Raw genomic sequence first — 6,334 nt, forward strand, 5'->3', positions numbered from 1 at the left:
ATAAATCTCTCTCTCTCTCTCTCTCTCTAAATATATATATATATATATATATATATATACCTTGCTGGGTTTTTTTTTGTGTGTGTGTGTTTCTCTAGAGAACCCAATCTAACACAGAGGCCTTGCAAACCTCACATCTAAAAATACCAAAATGGACTTCCAAACCTGCTTTCTTCCTCTACCAAAACTCTTTCCAGAAACCCAGAATCTATAGATTGGAGAGGAAGTAAAATTATCTTTATTCACAGAGGACAAGATCCTATAAAAAGAAAATCCCCAAGGGTCATAAGAAAGCTTCTAGAGCTAAAAGAGGAATTTAGCAAAGTTGCAAGGTACATCAACAAATATCAGTTGAGTTTCTATAAACCAGCAATGAGAAATCTGAAAGAGAAATTGGGGCAATAATTCTATTTACAGTAGCATCTAAGAGAATATAAGGAGGTCTGGTGGCATAGTGCCTGAGACATTTGGCTGCTAACCAGAAGGCTGGCGGTTCAAACCCAACAGCCACTCCTAGGGAGGAAGATGGGCAATCTACTTCCATAGAGATACTGCTTTGGAAACCCAAAGAGGGGTCACTATGAGTCAGAACCAACTTGAAGGCAGTGAGCTTTTTTTTTTTGGTTGTTGTTCTAAGAGAATAAAATACCTAGGGATATGAAGGACTTACACAATGAAAACTATAAAACACTGCTGAAAGAGATTAAAGATTTAAATGGAAAGATTTTCACATGCATGGACTGGAAGACTTAATATTATTAAGATGTCAATACCACACAAAGTGATCTACAGATTCAACACAATCCCAACCAAAATTCCAAAAGCCTTCTTAACAAAAAGAGAAAACCCAATCCTCAACATTATATGAAATGGCAAGAGACCCTGAATAGCTAAAGCAATAGTGAAAGAGAAGAACAAAGTAGGACTCACACTTTCCAATTTTCATACATGCTATATATAGCTGCAATAATCAAAACAACCTGGTATTGGCATAACAATAGACACATAGACCAACGGACTAGAGAGTCCAAAAATAAAATCACACATTTACAGTCAACTGAATTTTGATAAGGATGCTAAGTCTATTCAATGGGAAAGAAGAGTCTCTTTAATAAATGATGTTTGGAAAATCAGATTTCCACAGGCAGAAATATGAAGCAGGATCCATGCCTCAGCATACACAAAAATTCAAAATGGATTAAGAACCTAAATATGAAAACTAAAACCTTAAAGTTCTTAGAAGAAAATGCAGGGAAAACAGTCAGGCCTAGCTTTTAACAATGAATTATCTGATATGATAACAAAAGCATAGTGAAAGACAAAATAGATAAATGGGATCTTATAAAAATTAAAAGCTTCTGTCCAATAAGATGACCAAAAAGTGAAAAGACAAGCTACCAACTGAGAGAATATCTTTGGAAACCATAGATCTGGTAAGAATCTAATAATCAATATATATTATGTAAAGCTTCATCAACAACAAAAAGACAAGTAGTTCAACCAGAAAATGGGCAAAGATTTTGAACAGATATTTCATCAAAGACATTCAAATGGCCATCAAACACAATGAAAGATGCTCAACATCATTAGCCATCAAATCAAAAGCACAGAGATACCATTTCACTCCCACTAGGATTACTATAAAAACAAAACAGAAAATAACAAATGCTGGCAAGGATGTGAGGAAAGTGGAACCCTTATTCATTGCTGTTCGGGATGCAAAATGGTACAACCATTATGTAAAACAGCATGGGGGCCCTCAAAAAACAAAACATAGTATTACTATATGACTTGGCAACCCAAAGGGGTTGCTATGAGTCAGAATCAGATTCTGACTCATAGCAACCTCCTTTGGGTTTCTGAGTCAGTAAATCTTTACAGAAGTAGATTGCCCAGTCTTCCTTCCATGGAGTGGCTGGTGAGTTTGAACCATCAGCCTTCTGGTTAGCAGTCAAATGTCTTAGGCACTACACCACCAGAGCTCCTTGACTGTATTGCTCAGCAGTTCTACTCCTAAGTATATACCAAAAATACTTGAGAGCAAAGACTCAGATATTTGTACACCACTGCAGCACTATTCACAATAGACAAAAGGTGGAAATAAACTAAATACCTATCAACAGATGAATGGATAAACAAAATGTGGAACATACATACAATGGAATAATACTCAGCCAGTAAGGGAAATGAAGTCCTCATACATGCTATAATTTGGATGGCTTGAAGACATTATGCTGAGTGAAATAAGTCAATCACAAAAGAATATTGTATGACCTCACTTATATAAAAAAGATAAGAACAAGCTAATGTGTAGAGTCCACAGTTTATTAGTCATTACCAGAGGTGGGAGGAAGAGGGGGGAAAAAAAAAAAACCCAACGCACTGCTGTCAAATCACTTCCAACTCATATGGACTCTGTAGGCCAGAGTAGAACTACTCTTAAAGGGTTTCCAAGGCCCTAAATCTCTATGGAGGTAGCCTGCTACATCTTTCTCCCAAGGAACAACTGATGGATTCAAATTGCTGACCTTTTGGTTAGCACCCAAGCACTGGACCACTGCACCACTAAGGTTCCTTTTTAGGGACAAGGAAAGGTTTGTTGCTTATTACTAAATTTTGATGAGTGATGGAAAAATCACATTAAGGGTTGTGTTGGAATGCTGTAAATAAGTTGTACACCTGTAAAAGTTGAGTTGGCAAAAATTGTGTGATATATCTATGACGAAAACAACAACAAAAAAACAGTAGTTGCTGAGGTGGCTTATATACAACCAGAGTTTATAGGATTCGGTCCATGGAGGCTTAGTGTCATGGTTTCATGGGATATCCCAAATAACTGACCTATTATTGTGTTTAGTGCTTCTGTTCTGCTTTCTAGTTTGTTGCTTGAGGTGTTAAAAAGCTTGCTAACAGCCATCCAAGGCACAATAGTTTGTCTCTAATCACCTGGAGAAATAGCTCTGGAAATAGAACATGGAATGTATAGCTCATTTCTCCATGAACAACTGCATCCTTTGCCATGAGACCAGAAGAACTAGATGTTGCTTAGCTACTATTACTGAACATTTTGATCAGTCTATAGAAAAATCCTGATCAAAAGGGGAAAATGCAGACTAGAATTCAAATTCTCATGCCCTAAGATATTCTTTGAACCTTAAACCAAAAATATCCCCTGAAGTCTTCTTAAAACCAAACAATAATTTAATTAACTAGTAAAGAATGTCTGCATTGGGCATTATGTGCTTTTAGGTTCTTTCTACATGGGATCAAATTAATAGCAACCTGAAAGATTAGATAGGAACCTCCAGAGGCAATGAGTTTATGTTAATGGAGGAGGAGCAACTCAGAAAAGGAGGGCAAAAATTGTTACACAACTCAAAGAAGGTAATCAATGTCACAGAAATGTACATGTAGAAATCTGAATTGGTGGAGGTTTGCTGTGTATATTCTCAACAAAATAATTAAAAAACAAACAAAACCTCACAGGACATCCAGAATTCCTTCCTTTTTACACCCCCAACCACATAACTGTGGTAGGACTTGGGTCTATCTTCAAGATATAGTTTTATCACTTCTAATTGTCTCCATTTTCATTGCAACCTGCCCAATTCAGGTCACCAGAGCCAGACTACTGCAGAACCTGTGTAGCCTTACTGCTTTCCTCTTAGCTGCATACAACCAACTCTTCCCTGCCTAGCAGGACAAATTATCTTCTGTACACAAACTGAACTTAAAATCCTCCAATTGCTTACCACTGTGCTTGGACAATCCAAACCCCTCAAGTCTCCCTGAATCATCTGGCCACTCTGCTCCAGACATATTTTTGGGCTCTTGTGCATGTTGTTCCTTCTTCTAGGAAGTTCTTTGCCTTCATTCAACTTCTCATGGACAAAATCCCACAATGATTTTGTCAGTCTTCAGGTCTTAGGCTAAGGAATCCCTCTCCTGATCTCTTTTGATACCTAGCTTACCTAATAAGCTCTGGGATGCCAAGGGTCAGTACTTTTTCATGCAATGAGGTGTCCCAGTGCCTTTTAGGCATTTAGCAAGTATGGTTTGAGTGCATGACCAAAGAATTATAAGTAACCGTAGCAAATGACCAGTGTAGTGTCTGCCATGGGGAGGTGAGGCCTTGCTATCTTTACTGCTGGAAGACTCAAGGTTTGAGGCACAAGTGGCCATTAGAAGAAAACCTGCCCCTTATCTGCTTTACTACCCACATTTAGACTACTAAACCTTTCTTGCCTCTTGTGGTCAGGATATGGCAATTAAGAGTTCACATCCAACCCAACAGACAGCAGATCCAAGATTGCAATGATTCAGCTTTTCTTCTTTATGTGTCTAATGTTTAGAGATCAAGATAGCAGAGATGACTGCACCAGGCAACAGCTCATGAAAAGAATGGCCAGGATTGTTAACATCACCCTATCAGGGCAATCCTACTTCCGTAGTGATACTGCCTCGGAAACCCAAGGAGGGGTCGCTATGAGTCGGGATCGACTCGACGGCACATAACAACAACAACAACAACAATCCAAACTGACAGTCTTAGAAACAGGAAATGTTTTAGAATGGTATATATATATATATATATATAGTATTTTCCAGGTTATAGATGCTCTGAGATAAATCAATGCAATCCAACAGCTTGCTATTTTGAGGTGTTCATGGAGCATGGGTTAGAAATTTCTTTTAGGACCTATGAGGAAGTCTCTGGGCAGTTTTTATTCCTGGCAACACCTTAAATTAAATACGAGGAATACATTAAACATGATAGTAATAATGTCTATTAGAATAAGCCTAGAAGAGCTTCCTCAAAAAAGTCAGAAGGCTAAATTTAACAATTAACAAAAAATAGATTTTAAACAATGGAGCAAGTCACAAAGAATATTTTCAGAGCTGGCCTTCGTAAACATCTAGAAAGAAAGACATTCATTCTCCTTCTGTATTGAACTGCAAGGAAGAGAGGGTCTGTAATTGGAATGAGTTGCAAACCTTTATCTAAAAATTTTATTTGAAAAGGAAGAGAATCAAGTTGATTATATCACCACTCTAGTTAAATTCTAAGGAACTCTGGTGGTGTAGTGGATAAGGCATTGGCAGCTAACCAGGTCAATGGTTCAAACTCACCAGCCACTTCATGGAAGGAAAATGGAGTGATCTACTTCTGTAAAGATTTACAGCCTTAGAAACCCAGTGGGGGTTGCTGTGAGTCAGAATCAACTCAATAGCAATGAGTTTGGTTTTTGGCTAGTAATCCTGAAAGGTAAACCAGACTGTCAGTGACTTTCAAGAAACCTTAACTTTAAGAGTGCCAATTAAGTTTTTTTGCTGTGGAACACTGTTCTGAAAGGGCCAGCAATCTCTGAGATAAAGTTGGAGTCCCGAGGTTGGGTGGGGCTTAGCTCCAGTAGGGCAGCAAGCAGGGTGAGGGTGGCCTCCTTGAATCGTCGGATCCAGCTGGTTGAACAGGAGCTGGACCGTGCTCAGGAGCGCCTGGCCACTGCCCTGCAAAAGCTGGAGGAGGCAGAGAAAGCTGCTGATGAGAGAGAGAGAGGTATGAAGGTTATTGAAAACAGGGCCTTAAAAGATGAAGAAAAGATGGAACTCCAGGAAATCCAGCTCAAAGAGGCTAAGCACATTGCAGAAGAGGCAGACCGGAAGTACGAGGAGGTGGCTCGAAAGTTGGTGATTATTGAAGGGGACTTGGAACGTACGGAGGAACGGAACGAGCTGAGCTGGCAGAGTCCCGTTGCCGAGAGATGGATGAGCAGATCAGACTGATGGCCCAGAACCTGAAGTGTCTGAGTGCTGCTGAAGAAAAGTACTCTCAAAAAGACAAATATGAGAAAGAAAAAAGATTCTTACTGATAAACTCAAGGAGGCAGAGACCCATGCTGAGTTTGCTGAGAGATCGGTAGCCAAGCTGGAAAAGACAATTGATGATTTGGAAGATAAACTGAAATGCACCAAAGAGGAGCACCTTTGTACACAAAGGATGCTGGACCAGACTCTGCTTGACCTGAATGAGATGTAGAACACCCCAGTCCCGCCCTGCCGCTGCTCCTCCCCTTGACCCCGACGACTCCGCCTGAGGCCAGCCTGCCCGAAGCTGACCTTTAAACTGAGGGCTGATCTTTAACTGGAAGGCTGCTTTCTCCTCTCGCTATCCACCCTCCCTCCTTTCCCCATCACATCCTTTTTTTCTTTTTTTCCCCTGGCAACTATCTCTGCCTCTCCCTAGAGATTCCAGCTGGGCTAGGGGCTGAGCATCTTTGGGAACAACATTTAAGGGAACGCGGGCACAGTTCAAGTGTCTTTAAAAGCATGTTGT

At 39.9% G+C, this 6,334-nt stretch overlaps 1 pseudogene; it reads left to right on the forward strand.

The window, feature by feature from the left end:
- The window catches only part of LOC103204914, an 8,173-nt pseudogene extending 2,136 nt beyond the window's left edge, over positions 1–6,037 (forward strand).
- The last annotated feature ends 297 nt before the right edge of the window (positions 6,038–6,334 follow it).

The sequence above is a fragment of the Orycteropus afer genome, unplaced genomic scaffold, assembly GCF_000298275.1.
Source record: "Orycteropus afer afer isolate SDZICR_OR568_19922 unplaced genomic scaffold, OryAfe1.0 scaffold00264, whole genome shotgun sequence".
Lineage (NCBI taxonomy): Eukaryota > Metazoa > Chordata > Mammalia > Tubulidentata > Orycteropodidae > Orycteropus > Orycteropus afer.